Source organism: Sciurus carolinensis, chromosome 10 (assembly GCF_902686445.1).
Source record: "Sciurus carolinensis chromosome 10, mSciCar1.2, whole genome shotgun sequence".
NCBI lineage: Eukaryota > Metazoa > Chordata > Mammalia > Rodentia > Sciuridae > Sciurus > Sciurus carolinensis.
This window is the reverse complement of record NC_062222.1, coordinates 91,273,516-91,289,108: the sequence shown is the minus strand read 5'-3', so window position 1 is coordinate 91,289,108 and position 15,593 is coordinate 91,273,516. Positions and strand designations below refer to the sequence as shown.

The following is a 15,593-nucleotide window of genomic DNA, read 5'->3' as shown; positions in this document are numbered from 1 at the left end:
CAATGTGTTTTATGTTCACATAGTATAGATTTAAAAAAAGAAATTTGAGTCAAATTGCTTGGTGTGTTAGCATAAAATGTGATTAAATAAGGTTCAAATTGTCCATTTTAAGAGTTTTTAGATAATATTGTGTCTGTATATGTGCATTTCTTTAAAAGAAAGAGAATGAATTTTGTTAATCTCAAAAGGTTCAACATACATCCATCTATCTAAAAAATAGCACAAATGGAAAAATGTTAAGAAAAATGAAAACAATTTTGAATTGGTGTACTAATATTAATGGCATAATTATTTTCATTTTTTTCTGAAAATTTCCATAACAAAAATAAATATTTTTAAAGAAAGCACAAAGCAATCTTCACTTTTTTCTTAATTTTTGTAAGAGAGAAATGACTGTTATCAAAAATTATACAATGTATCATTGTGTTCACCAGGTTTGTAGAAATAAAATACATGACTACACTGAAAAAAGGAAAGACTGGAAATGGAATTAGGTGGTTGTGTAATATATGTAGCATTAAATTATTCAGTCTAAGCAGAATTAACTGAGTCAAATAAATAAAGAGCAAAGGCTACAATCTAATAGAGGAAAAAAATTAAGGTAAAAATTAATGGAAAATGCATTAAACTGAGATAAGTTGAATGTAAAGGAATGGTAGGAAAAAGAACTGTCATGTAAAGAATATTAGAAAGCTGAGGAATATATACTGTTATCATTTGGAATAGACTTCAGTGCAAGGAGTGTTTTATCAGAGGCAGAAATTGACATTTCATTAAAATAAAAATAAACTTCTGACAGTTTTAGTAGTGTTTGTCTCTTACATTAAAATGCCAATGTTTGCAAAACATCAATAGACAAAACTGAAGGAGAAAGGGCAAGTTCAAGTAAGAGGCAATTTAAACATCACTGTCTCGGTAAGTGATGGAAAAAAGTAAATAAACAATCAATACGGAATTTCTGTTTCTTTTTCCTCCTACCCTCTCAATTTAAGAAATATTTATATGTCCTTTGTTCTTTCTTCTTTTCTCATTATGTTTCTTCCCAGGAGATGCCAGGGCTGGCAGCCTTTAGGTGAAGTATGATAGAGGAAATGCAGACTCACAGGCCCCTGGCTGAAGAAGTAGTCAAGGCCAAGAAGGTTAGCAGTGTCAGCAATGCCAGTGCTGATAGGTGTTTGTGTGTACATGTAATTTTTCAGTTGATTTAAAACAAAGGTACCTAAGTGATAATGAGATTATGATTTTATTTTATTTTATTTTATTTTATTTTATTTTATTTTATTTTATTTTATTTTTTTGGACCAGGCATTGAGCCCAGGGTTGCTTAACCACTGAGCCACATCCACAGCCCTTTTTAGTTTTTATTTTGAGACAGGGTTTCAATAAGCTGCTGAGGCTGGCTTCGAACTTTCCATCTTCCTGCCTCAGCATCCTGATTTGCTGTAAACAGGCAAGGGACATCACATCCGGGTGAAATTATATATTTATGGAAAAAAATTGCAGAAGCAGTGGCATATCCACCTATAGAGAATCAACCAACCAAGAAACAAATAAACCTTGATAACTACTACCTCACAGTTTTCAACAAAATTAATTTGAGATGTTTAATTTATGTGCCATGCATCTAAGCATAAAAGCTAAACCTGTCAAACTTCCAAAAGGAAGCAAATGAGAAAATACTTTTGACTTCAAGGTAAGAAATGATTCCTTAGATAGAACAAAGCACTCACCATAAGAGAAAAATGATGACTAGAAATTCATTGAAATAAAGTAATTCTATTTTATGACACATCATCAAGAAAATTGAAAATGAGTAAAATGATTCATAATACATGTCTGATGGAGTGTACCTAGCATACATAAACAATTTCTATAAACCAATAAAAACAACACTAAATAAAATATGAATAAATGATTGGACAGAACTTCATCAAAGGTGATACACTAAATATCAAGCATATATTACGATATTCAATATCAGTCATCAGGAAATGCCAAAAGAATAAAAAAGAAACCAACCCAAACACTATTTCAGAGTCCATAAATGACTAAATAATAAAAGCTCTCAGTTTTCAATATTAGTATGGATGAGGTGTTATACAACTGCTGTTAAACATTACCTACAGCAGGGTAAAATGGTACAATTACTTTGGAAAACTCAACCTGTTGCCCAGTTTATTACCTGCTACTCAATGAAGAACAATGAATGTGTAAGTTCACAAAAAATGCTTGTGCAAGATTGTTCATGTCAAATTTATTACTAAGATGTTGAAACAAACCTGAAATAATGGAAACATTCATCATTAGGTAACTGAAAAGACATGCTGAAGGAGATGCACATCCTGAACTACTACTCAGCACTAAAAATTAGCAAAATGAAATCTGCTATAATATGAACAAAACTCAAGACATGTAACATAAGAGTAAAAATGAGTCAAAAAATGATTCCATATTCTGTGTTAAGAAGAGGCAACAATACTGTTGTGACAGAAATCAGATTTGTGGTTGCTTGGTGAGTGTGTTGGGGAAAAGGAGGTGGGTGAAGACTGACCATAAAGGGCAAAGAGGGAACTTCTAAGAAAATAAAAATGTATTTTGATTGTCATGGTACTTATAAGATTCTTTTGAGTCTCTTCAAAGTTTAAATATATGCATCTACAATACAGAAATTTTACCATATATAAATCAGAGCTCAATAAGATTGATAAAATTATAGAAAAAGCATGGAAAATATTCTGACAAGTACAGTACACTGTTCCTGGTAAGAACGAGAATACTTTGACTCTTTAAATTCTGATTATTATTTTCTGAGATTATTTGTAACTTATCCAGTGCATATGAATGTATTAGTTAACACCATTAGTGACTAATTGCTCTTAAAAGAAATATATTTCTGTGAAAAAAATCTTATTTGCCATTTTTCTTACAGTTGAATGTAGACATTCATCTTACTTTTAGTTTTTAATTCAGTAACTATTAACAAAACATTGCTAAGCACTTTTCTAGGAGCTGCAGATAAAATGATAAACATGTTCACTGCTTTCATGTAACTTGTATTTTAGTGAATTGGCACCAACAATAATGAAATACTAAGAAAAATAGCATCATTTCAACCGCGGTGAGTCCCTGTGATGGGAGTGGTGCTTAGTGCCACTGACAACAGCAATCTGACCCAGTCAGGGTATCGCCATCACTGTGGTTTTGATGCCTTTTCTAAACATAATATTTTGCCATTGAATTGGCTTTGATATGAACCATTCACAGTGTCAAATAAGTACAGATGCTCCACGACATGGGATTATGTTCTGATAAATCCCTCATTAATGTAAAAAATACCATTAAGTAAAAGATGCATTTAATATATCTAACCTAGTCTATTTTAAACAGGCTTATAATAGTTATATTAGCCTTCAGTTGGGCGACATCTTCTAACACAAAACCTATTTTATAATAAAGTGTTGAATATGACAAAATGTAATTCATTGCATACCATATACTGTACGGTATCACTTATCCATCCTGTGACTGACCAGGAACTGTCCAGCATCATGAAGGAGTACCAAGTTGTGAATCGTTAGCCCAGGAAATGGACAAGACTCAAAATTTCAAGTTATGTTTCATACTGAGCACACATCACTTTAATACCATCACAAAGTTGAAAAATTCTAAGTTAAAATTTCTTTAGGTCTTCTGTAAATGAGTATGGAGGCTTGTGAAATATCATGGGAAGGGAGAAGAAAATATATGATGCGTCTGAGTGTTGCTAATAATTGAAGCCATGTGAATAACGGTTTCTCCTAGGAAAAGTATGAATAATAAAATAGAAATTATTAAAAGTTAATAACACTCAACTTCTGATATCTACATTGAAGGAATGAGGTCACTGGGTGGCTTAGAAAAGTGGCCAGGAGAATAATTAGGAACACAAGGAGAATATTGGGTCAAAGACACTGAGGGAATTTTCCTAAACCTGCTTCCTCATTTTCATGAGAAATATGACCACTCTCAGAGTCTGAGCTTCACTTTTTTAGGGATTAAATTGTTCATTTGGTTCTAGTTAAAAAAAAATTGCAGTGACTTTCTAGACTCAAGCCTTAGTTGTAGATCGGTGAGTTAAACCACCGTTCTTTAGATAAATTCCTTTTACTGCTTTGAATTGGGTTTCCATCACTTTGATGACATAGTCCTGAATGATATATTTCTAATTTTGAGTGGTACTACTGACTGTTCAAATTATGTGCAGTTTGTGAAATCTCAAAACTACAAATTCTGCTTTTAAACCAAATGCCTGAGAAAATAATTCCCTTCTTTAGAGAACACAGTTACTTTCTTTAGACTTGAATTCACCACTAAAAAATGGTGACAGAAATATTATATGACTTACAGTGAATATGAAATAAAAATCCCTTACCCTCTTTTTCTTAATATTAGTGTATCATTACAATAGTAATACCACATGTATGAATCATTTATTAACAACTGTAATAGGAAAATGGTTGAAAGTGAGATTCCACAATTGTTAACTGTAATTCTAAAACAAATAACACATATTCAACATATCTGGCACAGGTTATATAGAAAATATAAAAGAATTCATAAGAACAGGATTTAATTGTAAGGAAAATTTTAATTCTTATACTTTTTCTTGTTAAATACAGATGTTTACAGAAAAGCCATGTTGGAATGGAGATATCTATATAGACAAATAAATATAAGTCCAGCACTTTTAAGAAATGTGTGAGCAGAATTAGAGAAGTGAAAAATATTCAAGAGGTTGTATAAATGCAATAGAATACATTTGAACAAGAAAATGGCATGAGGTAGTTCATAATTCTTGGTAAAACAGAACTCGACTTCATTTTGTGTAAGTATAAATGATGTATGTAATAAAATAATCTCTTAGTACATCTTTTTTTTTTCTCCCCCTTCACAGTCTGGTTGAACTGAAATCTGGAAGTTGCAAAAAGAATAATGAAGCTGTTAATTTATCTTTAAAATATTTATGTAGAGCTAGTTCTATAGATATATTTAGTAACATTCTGCTCTCCTTACAACAATGTTATTTTATCTATTTGATTGTTTTACAAAAAGGAAAACATGATAAATTCTGAAGCTCTTCACTTCCACTTAGTTATTTTTAAAAATCTCTATAAGCCATCAATATTGAAACTAGACAATATCATTCCTAATGTAGTTTGAGGATCAAGTAAGATTAATAAAAAATATAGATGTCTTGGGTATTGAGAATACTTAATAATATGCACCATCTGTTTATTCAGTTATTCTTATCTTGACATGTTGAAAGTCTGATAAAGCAAGTAGATTTTCTACATAATTACATTATCAAATTGGTCTTAGTGCTTGAATAAACAGAATCACATTTCAAGAGACAGCATCTGATATATTTGATATACATTTCATCTAAGGGAAAGGATTTGTACACTTCAGCATTTGTAGTATGTTTTGTGTGCTTACTTGTTAAATTACTGACTTTAAGATTTGACACAGAATAAATCACATGATTATGAAGGTATAACTCTAAGCTTTTGTTTTCTTGTGAAATACTTAAAAACATTTAGAGGTAGATATTACACCAATTAACTATTAATAATAGTCTTGATCATTTCATACTACTTTTGATATAGAGATTATTTATATTCCACTCCCCTTTCTCAGTTTTTTTCTAGGTCTCAGTTTCAAACTCATGTTCTTTCTCTGTCCCACATGCAGACAAACTCATGAGTGAACAAATTTGCATCATTTTTCTAATTTGCCTGGTCTTGTGATTTCCACAAATTAGTAGCATCAGAATGTAAAACAAGAAAGTGAATTTAGAATTCTAGACTACCATGTTTCATAAATGTTTTCTTACCTGTGAAACACTTCTAAGGTGATTTTATGAAGGATGGGTGAGGTTCTTAGATTTCGGTCTGCAAAGCTTGCCTGGTCTCCTTTAATCACTTCCACCAACATGCACATTTAACAAATGGAGTCATGGAGGAATGTTTCAGGGGGAACATTTCAAAACCCAGGGTTCTGGCAGCACCTTGTCACAACACAGTATGCAGAGGCTGTGTTGCCACTAAGAGTCAGAAGACCATGTTTAGACTTCCTGTGTGCCTCATGTGATCACTTAGCTATCACAGTTTCAAAGACTTTTTAAAAATCATCCTGGTTTTCTGGGAGTAGTGCTGCTCATATGAATATACTGGTAAAAGAAACTTTTATAATTTATTAGAAAAAATTTACATAAAATATAATAATCTATCTAAGAATGTTGATTTTTGTCTGTGTAAGGGTGAAGGATCCCCTAAGATAAGTTTCTTAAAATATAATGTTATTCAGATATTCCAAATGACAAGTTGTTCTTGTGAGACTTTTTTTGGTTACAGTGATGAAAAACTGACTGAACAATATTATATAGAAGAATAAAATAGAAATGTGCATAAGAAGCAATGATAAAGACAGAGGTTGCAATGTTAGATAGCATGGCCATTGTAGATTCTACTGAAAAGGTAACATGAAACATACTGGAAAGAATGGAGAATGTAGGGTTAGTGGAAATCTTGGAGCAAGAGTTTGAAGCCATGTGTTTCTTTGGTTCAAAAATAAGGTTTGTTTGACTGAATCAGCATGAAGTATGGACAGAGTAGGAGAAAATGATGTCATAGAGGAAATGGGATCTAACTGGACAGATTTTTAAGTTGAGGAAAAATGAGTTGCCAAAGGAGTATTTTTATTTGAAGAGGGCCTTGATCTGACTTGAGTTTTGAAAGGATTATTCCAACAGTTTTGTTAAGATAGGGGACAGCAGTCAGAAGCCTATTGCAATAATCCATAAGACAGATAAAGGCAGCTTGTAAAAAGATTATAACATTGGTAATAGTGAGAACCTGTTATATAGATGCAAGTGCATAATAGAATGAATAAGATTTGGTCATAGATTGGTCATAGAGAATAAGAAAAATAGAGGAGGCAAAGATGATCGATGCCATCTTTTGAGCCTGAGAAACCAGAAGAGTGGAGCTCCCTTTAACTCTGATAGAAAATACCTAGGTGGAATAGGCAGGAAGGGCAAGCCTAGCAGATATCTATGGGGATGAATCAGCATTCTCAATTTTCAGATGAAACTTTTTCTTGTGTAACCAAAACACCTGACAACAACTACTAAAAGAAAGAAAGGTTTATTTTAGGTTCCTGATTTTTGAGGTTTAAGTCCTTGGTTAGTTTTTGACCTGATGAGGCAGAATATCATGATGGAAAAACATGGAGGAAGAAAACCACTCAGTTCATGGCAGATGGGAAGCAGAGACAGAGTTGGGGGAGATAGTGTGAGGAGCCAGGGACCAGATATAGTTACCAAGGGTATGCCGCTACTGTCCTACTTCCTTCACCATACCCCACCTGTCTGCAATTACCACCCAGTAGTCCATTCAAATTATTAATCAAATGGATTAATCCTCTGATGAGTTTACAGATTTCATGATCAAATAATGTCACCTGTGAATGTTCCTTCATTGCCTAACATATGAGTTTTTCAGGAGGCATTTTATATCCAAACACACACACTCCAGACTAGAGTTAAGGATGAGTTCATGCCAGAGAAGCTATATTTAGCAGCAAGCAGGGTAAAATTGAAATTTATATAATAATATTCACATTTTTATTATTTTACTGTTGAAAGTAAATTTCACAAAATGGTGATAATTAAAAATGACAATTGCTTTTTGATAAATGTTATCACAACTGTTTTCAATTCTCTAGAGAATATAGAACACATATTGTCAATAGTTGTTGCTATTATTGATTTTATTAGTGATATCAGTATTTGTGGTTAACAACATTCTCTCCCTGATTAAACTCCAAGTATTTAATATTAAGTATATATAATACTAGCATCATTAAGAATGTAGCCTAATTTTGAGCATTATTATGTACTTATCATTTTGTTAGAGGTTTTATATACAACTCATGTGATCTGCAAAACAAATAAATGACCTGGTAACTTACTACCACTTTTAAAATATAGATATGGAGACCTGACTATGTTAGGTAATTTGTGCAAAACTGAATAGCAAAATAAAAACAAAAATAAAAAACAAGGTAGAAATTGAATTCCCAATTCTATTTTCTTTGACTGTCTTTTCCCACTTTAAAATTATTTTTTAACACTTTAGTTTTTGACATGTCATCTTATATGACTAAAAGATTTATTTAATGCCTAATTTTTCTTTGTTTCTTATTTTACTTGCCCTGCCCCAATAAAACTCCTTGAGAATATTTTTATCTTTAAATGTATTGTGTTAGTGGACACCGGGCTCCTGCTGGAGGAGAGGACAACCTGCACCACTGCTGCCTCTTGGGCCAGGGCCAGGGCCCCGAGCCTGGCCCTGGTGACCCGGGCTACCACACACTGCCGGGCCCTGCCATGCAGTGCCACTGTGAGGGTGCAGTGCATTGCCAGCGAGGAGAAGCTCAAGAAGGCCTATCAGAAGCTGGCCCTGAAAGGGGACCCAGACAAAAAAATCTGGATAATGTCGCAGAAGCAACTGAACAATTTAAATTAATCCAAGCAGCATATGATGTGTCGGTGATCCTCAGGAAAGAGCATGGTAGGATAATCATAGAGAGGCCTTACATAAAAGAGAACTTGATGGAGAATATCAGGGTGACAACCTATATTTGCTTCAGGAGTTCACTACTACCTGTCATTCTGGTTATGAAGACGATGAAAAGGGCTTTTACACGGTGTATCATAGTGTTTTTGAAATGATTGCAAAGGGAAAACTGGAATCTGTGTTAGAGGAGGATGTTGAGGATTTCCCAACTTTTGGAGACTCCCAGAGTGACTATGATATGGTAGTCCACCCTTTCTACGCACTCAAAAGAATTTTGCATGAAAGGAGAAAATATGATACCGAGCAAGTTTCAGACCACTGGGAAAGAATGAGTCATGGAAAAAGAAAACAAAAAATTTTGAGACAAAGCAAGGAAAGAGAAGAATGAACTTGTTTGGCAGCTGGTAACTTTCATCTTGAAAAGAGATAAATGAGTTCAGGCACATGGGAAGCTTGCAGAGTAACAGAGTGCAGAGAAGGTGACAACAGAAATAAAGCAGGCAAAACTGATAGAACAGTACAGAGGACAGAACTGAAAGACCATGGTTGATTTGGAGAAGGAACTCTAGGAGATGGAAGCACCATTTGAAAACGAGTTTGGAGATGGATCAGATAACAATGAAATGGAGCAGCATGAGTTTAAAGCTGGACAAGATGGTAAAGATAGTGATGAGGTTGAGGATGCTGAGCTTTATGATGACCTTTACTGCCCAGTATGTGACAAATCTTTCAAGACAGCAAAGACAATGAAGAACCATGAAAAGTCAAGGAAGCATCGGGAAATGGTTGCCTTGTTAAAACAACAATTGGAGGAAGAGGAAGAAAACTGTTCAGGATCTTATACAGATGAATGTCAATTATGAGGAAGAAATGGAAGATACACCAAAATAAAAGCTTTCCAAAAAAACAGAAGAAAAATAAACAGAAATAAGAACAGAATTACCATGACAATTTCAATGAAAATGGACCTGGAGAAGAAAAAAAGGTTGATCCGGAAAAATATCAACTTAAATCAAGACAGTACCAAAGAATTGGAAGACAGTCCCCAAGATAATGCTAGTGTCACGGAGGCCATTGAACCTTGTGATGATGTGAAAAGTGAAGCTAAAAGTGTTCATAAACCCAAAGGAAAGAAAACCAAAGATGTGAAAAAGATCAATCAAAGTACCTGCTGAACCACAAATATTGAGGGATGTTCTTACCAGCTGGACAACCTGCCATAGTGAATTTCTATCCCGGAATAAACTTTTTGATCATCTAAAAGCTACGGGTCATGCAAGAGCACCTCCATATTCATCTTTAACCAGTGTAACAAGTAGCCGAAGCAAGAAAAAGGAACGTGAAAACAAATAGCAACTCTGCAACACGCTTTTTGTTTTTTTTAACTGTCTCTAGATTTTGAAACCAAAACTGAACTGAAATCATCTAAAGAGTGTTTATTGCATTGTGGAAAATTATTTTGTTTGTCTTTTAAAGATTTTTTGTTTAATAGATATTTTTAAAACATTTCACTAGTGATTGAATTGTACTTTTGCCATCTGAATTGACTCAAATGTCTCAAAACAGATAAATATTGTAAAGAGTGTACCTTGATTTCTCACATGGAAAGAGATGTTCTGAGAGAATTAAATTATTTTAACATATAAAAAAATAAATAAATGTATCACTATTGTATGCCTAAAAGAGTTCAGGGCATAATATACTTTAAATAGATATTTGTTTAAATGTGGAAAAACTATTTTTTTTTTTCTTTTTGGTACTGGCAAATGGAACTCAGGCTTTCTGCATGCTAGGCAAATGATATATGACTGAACTACATTCCCTATCCTGTAAAAAGACTATTCTTAAAAGATTTTTTAAAATTACATAAATACCAAAGTAAATGTTTCAATTATATATACATACATATATGACATATACATTTGTATATATGTAAGTAAAAATCTATACATTTAAATTTATACATTGAGACACTGGAGTCATAGAGTTACATGACTATTGGAACTGTATGGAAAGAATGACTAAAGAATTTGAATCACACATTTCTAAACATGTTTCAATGAAAAATAAATTTGGAACACTGTGTTCTGTATGTCCTACCCTTTCTTCTGGGCTTTGCAAAATAGAATACTCCAAATTAAAATGCATATAGGATATTTAATTTCTTATTTGTCAGATTAATTTATATTATGTTGATTGACTTAACCAGATTTCTTTCTAAAGTGATGAAGTAGCACAAGTAGTGAGAGTTGTTTCTTCTCTTTCTTTTCTCTTTCTTTATTTCTTTTCTTTTTTTGTTTTTTTTTTTTTTTGTTTGTTTGTTTGTTTGCACAGGACCCCAGTCCTATTTTGTATTTCATTTAGAGACAGGGTCTCAGTGAGTTGCTTAGCACCTCACTTTTACTGAGGCTGACTTTGTACTCAAGATCCTCCTATCTCAGTCTCCCCAGCCACTGGGATTAGAGGTGTGCACCACCATGCCCGGTGTCATTTCTTCTTATTATCAATTTATTATAGAGCTAAAATAGGACACCTGGGATGGGTTAAAATTATGGAACAGATAGGCAAATAGAACCTAAATTCTATGTATTTTCATAGAAGTAGCAGTGTTACAACATTTCTTTCTTTTCCACCTGTGGATACTGGTCAATGCCAGGGAAACTGTACATCATTTTGTGATTTAACTAAGCTGTAAGGATGACAGAGAAGTGAGAAGTAGTTTTAGTTTTATAAAGAATTTGTTATGATCTATCCAGTTAATGTATGCTAAAAGAAGTAACAAAAGTGAGGTTATAATACAGTCATTTATTCTCCATATTTTATAATTTGATTGCTAAGCATCATCAGATTTAGATATAAATTTCCTGATATGCTGTAGAGATAGTTCAGTGTGTAATTTATATGCACTTATTACATAAGTTCCTTAAAGAATTACTATATGTACCTCTATACTGCTTACCTGTAGTCTTATGTGGTACTTTTATATTTGTTTAGAATAATACTTTATATTTTGTAATCTATTCACAGATTTAATATATACATAAATTACATATTTCCATTATTTGAAACTTGTTGGTCCATTTTTCTTGGAGAGCTATTTTTTGTGTATCATATTTTTATATTATTTATGTTCAAAAGTGAATAGAATGCTTTTTATATCTCAGCATCTCTCTGTACTAGATAGAATTAGTTTTTATTCAGATAATTGACCCGTGGTCCATATAAAAAGAATTGCTAATCATCTACAGATGCTCATGCTTAGTCCTAACATAGATCTGGAGAGTTTAACTACATGGAGAAAATAAACAAATTGCTATGTTTTCTGTGTGTGTGTGTGTGTGTGTGTGTGTGTATGCATGTATGTATGTGTTTGCCACTGGTGGTACAGATAAAAAGATAACTTTAATATTTATTAATAAAGTAAATAATTTTAATGACTTACAATTTTATTTTGAATTTTCTTACATAATAACTTTTCTGTTGTGAAAATTAGAGACTACTTAATGAATTAATTTATTCCCAGGTTAAGAAAATATTTCAGAGAACAAAGGCACCACAGTACTAGCTAGAAAATAAGAAAAAGTAAAACAACATAGCTGAAAAGTTTAAACCTAAATACCATGGCAAAGTTCGTAAGGAAATTCTATTCAAATAGGGAAAGAAACTCTCACTGAAGCACTTATAGTTTTATCATTTTTAAAGGCTTATCCTAAATTCTGGACTGTTTAGAACCCTTATTCTTTGCCTGGCTAGGTAAGCCTATAAATCTACAATAAAAATATTACAGATAATAACAGAAAAGATGAGATTTTTATAAATACTTTTGATAGCATTTAATGGCTATTAGAGAAAACATTTTCTTCCTATTTTGCTGCATTTGGAGATAAACATAATTAGAAATACATTTAACTGTTGTATTCTGTAGTGAAACTCTATTTGGAAACATTGACAATAAGTGATATATGATGCCTTTTTATATTCTTGATGATTTCTAATGTTGTACTAGCTTAGGTTTATTTTGTGTAGTTCCAGGTTTATAGCTATCCAAATGTTTTGGAATATATATGTAATAATTTTATTGAAGTAGTTTCTAATAGATTTTCAGTTATAAAGTAGGCTTTCTTTTTAAAAAATTTTTGAATTTTTTCTAATTAGTTGTACATGACAGTAGAATGCATTTATACATTTTGATAAATCATATATAAATGTAGTATAATTTCTCATTTTTCTGATTGTACCTATTGTAGGATCACATTGGTAATGCAGTCATATATGTACATGAGATAATAATGTCTGTTTTAATCTACTATCCTTCCTACCCTATCTTTCTTCTCCTCCCTTCACTCTCCTGTACCTAATATAAAGTAACTATTCTTTCCTAGTCTCCCAAGGAAAACATTTTGCTTTTGGCTTTTGGGTTTGGCTTATTTCATTTAGCATTTAGCATTTCTCCAACTGCATCCATTTACCTGTAAATGCCATAATTTCATTATTTAAAGCTGAGTAATATTCCATCGTGTATATATACCACATTTTCTTCATCTATTCATCTGTTTGAAGGGTACCTAGGTTGATTCCATAGTTTAGTTACTGTGAGTTAAACTGCTATAAACATTAATGCGGCTACATTACTACACTATGCTGGTTTTAAGTCCTGTGTTATAAATACTGAGTCCCTATCATTGTAGATGTACAAACACTTGTTGAATCATTGGTAGGCTTTTTGTAGAAGAGATCAACAAGTACAGCATCAAATTAGTAAGTAGAATAGATTTCCTTTAAATCAATTCTGATATCTGGATGTTTTGATTACCTGGCCAAATAAAACTTTTTTCATGGTGAAGTTCAATTTTGCCTATAAGTTATGGCTATTTTGTTTCACAAATATTTACTTTTAAATTTTTAAAATTATTTTTAATATTTTCAATGATAGATTATTTTCATATTTTGTCTAGCTAATCTATTGAGTTCTGTGGACTATCATTTATATGGTATTATATTCATTTTTTCATATTTAGTAGCTAAAATGATATTGTTTGGTCAATACCAAAGTGTTCTTTTTTAAAATGTCTTTACTTCAATCTGCTAAATAGAATTCAAGGACAAGTATTTTATGTATAATCTAGTTTACAGGAATACTTCTGTGTTCCTGACTTAATTTAGTCATTTTTCCTTAATGATCATGAAGAGCCATGTTAAACTGAAGTGTTATTAAAGTAAAGTTCTATGGTATTTAGAGTACACCAGGGGGTGTAGGGACTGTTAATTGTCATCAAGTGAAGACATAGACTTTAACATCTAAATTCAATGCTCTTTTATTTTAAAGTCGTTGGTAAAAACCTAAAGATATAATCCTCCCAAATTGGTCTGAAATTCACCTTATAAGCTAAGTAGGGTAATTTATTTTGATTGCACTTACAGAGGGAATGTGAATTTCAAAGTAAGCATAATTTTCCAAGGCAGTTAATGAATATTCCCTTTTGCCCAATATTATAGATGTGTTGTTGTAATAGTCAGCTAAGTAGCAAAGGAATAAGGAAACAAAAGCACTTACAATCATTTTATTATAAGATCCAGTTCAATATGTGAAGCACACAGATATCCAATAAAAAATTCCTGCTAAGTATATAATAGATATAATAAATACAAATTACTTGCATATATTTAAAATATTTGAATATAAATTTCTCAAATTGTCAATGATATAAAATGTGGGCTATGTTGTGTAGTCAGGAGATTTGAATCTGGGAAACTATTCTCAATGTTATGTTGATTTTTACCAAAGTTGTAGAGATGTTGGGACCATCTGTATCAGTGTCAGAAAATAATATACTTTGTTAAATTATCTGGAAGTGACATAAACTGTTGACCTGTTATATTCAGCAAGTTTAACACTATTATATATTTCCTTCAAAGATGACAATTTAGAATTTTTTTATTTCTACAATTGTTTTATTTTAGATAATATGTGTAAGTGGAATTATAAGTATTTACCTTTGATGAAAGTTTTTTTTTTTTTAAATCTGTTCCTTTTAGATATACATAACAGTAGAGTGTATTTTGACATATTATACATAAATGGACTATAACTTATTCTAGTTAGGATCCCATTTTTGTGGTTGTACGTGATGTGGAGTTTCACTGGTGTTGTATTCATATATGAACATAGGAAAGTTATGTCCAATTCATTCCACAGTCTTAGTTAAAAACAAATACGACTTTTATCAGACTTTTTGTAGGAATAAGGTGGTTTTTCAGAGTTCTTTCTATATATGTTGACAACCACTTATTTGTAACTTATATACAGTAAGAAACAATCTTAAATTACCACAGATGAAGAGAAGTGAGAAAATAGAACTGATTTGTAAATTTTGTGTTAAGGAAAAAGAGGGATGGAGAATGAATAGAAGACTTTTCTAAATGTAAAAATATAAAAATATAAAAGTTGAGCATGTTCATTTATTTAGGGGAAAATTTGGTATCCAGAAAATTCATATGACCCTCATAACAACTAGATTAGAAATAAATACTAAAAAAAGTTCTAATGATTTAGGGAGTCTACATAATGTAGCTATTCATCTCAGTCAATGTGAATATAACATCCTCAAAAAAAATTCTTGTGTTTGCTTTGGAATGATAGAGAGAAGATTAGCACAGCCCCTGAATGAGGATTACATGCAAAATTGTGAAGAATTCCGTATTTTTGACTCCTAAAGTGCAAGAAAAATAATCAAGATTCAATAAATGGGAAGGATTAAAACTAAAAAGCTTCTTCTCAACAAAGGAAACAATCAATAATAAGAAGAGAGATCCTATGCAATGGGAGAAAATCTTTACCACATGCACATCAGATAGAGCACTAATATCCAGAATATATAAAGAACTCAAAAAACTTAACATCAAAAAAGCCAAATAACCCAATCAATAAACGGGCTGAGGAACTGAGCAGACACTTCACAGAAGAAGCTATACATT

General features: G+C 32.0%; 2 pseudogenes; both read left to right on the top strand.

Annotated features, from left to right (window-relative positions):
• The first annotated feature begins 1,079 nt into the window (after positions 1-1,079).
• Positions 1,080-9,971, top strand: LOC124994285 (dnaJ homolog subfamily C member 21-like; annotated as a pseudogene).
• Positions 9,972-15,209: 5,238 nt separating this feature from the next.
• On the top strand, positions 15,210-15,323 carry LOC124995129 (uncharacterized; annotated as a pseudogene).
• Positions 15,324-15,593: the final 270 nt, after the last annotated feature.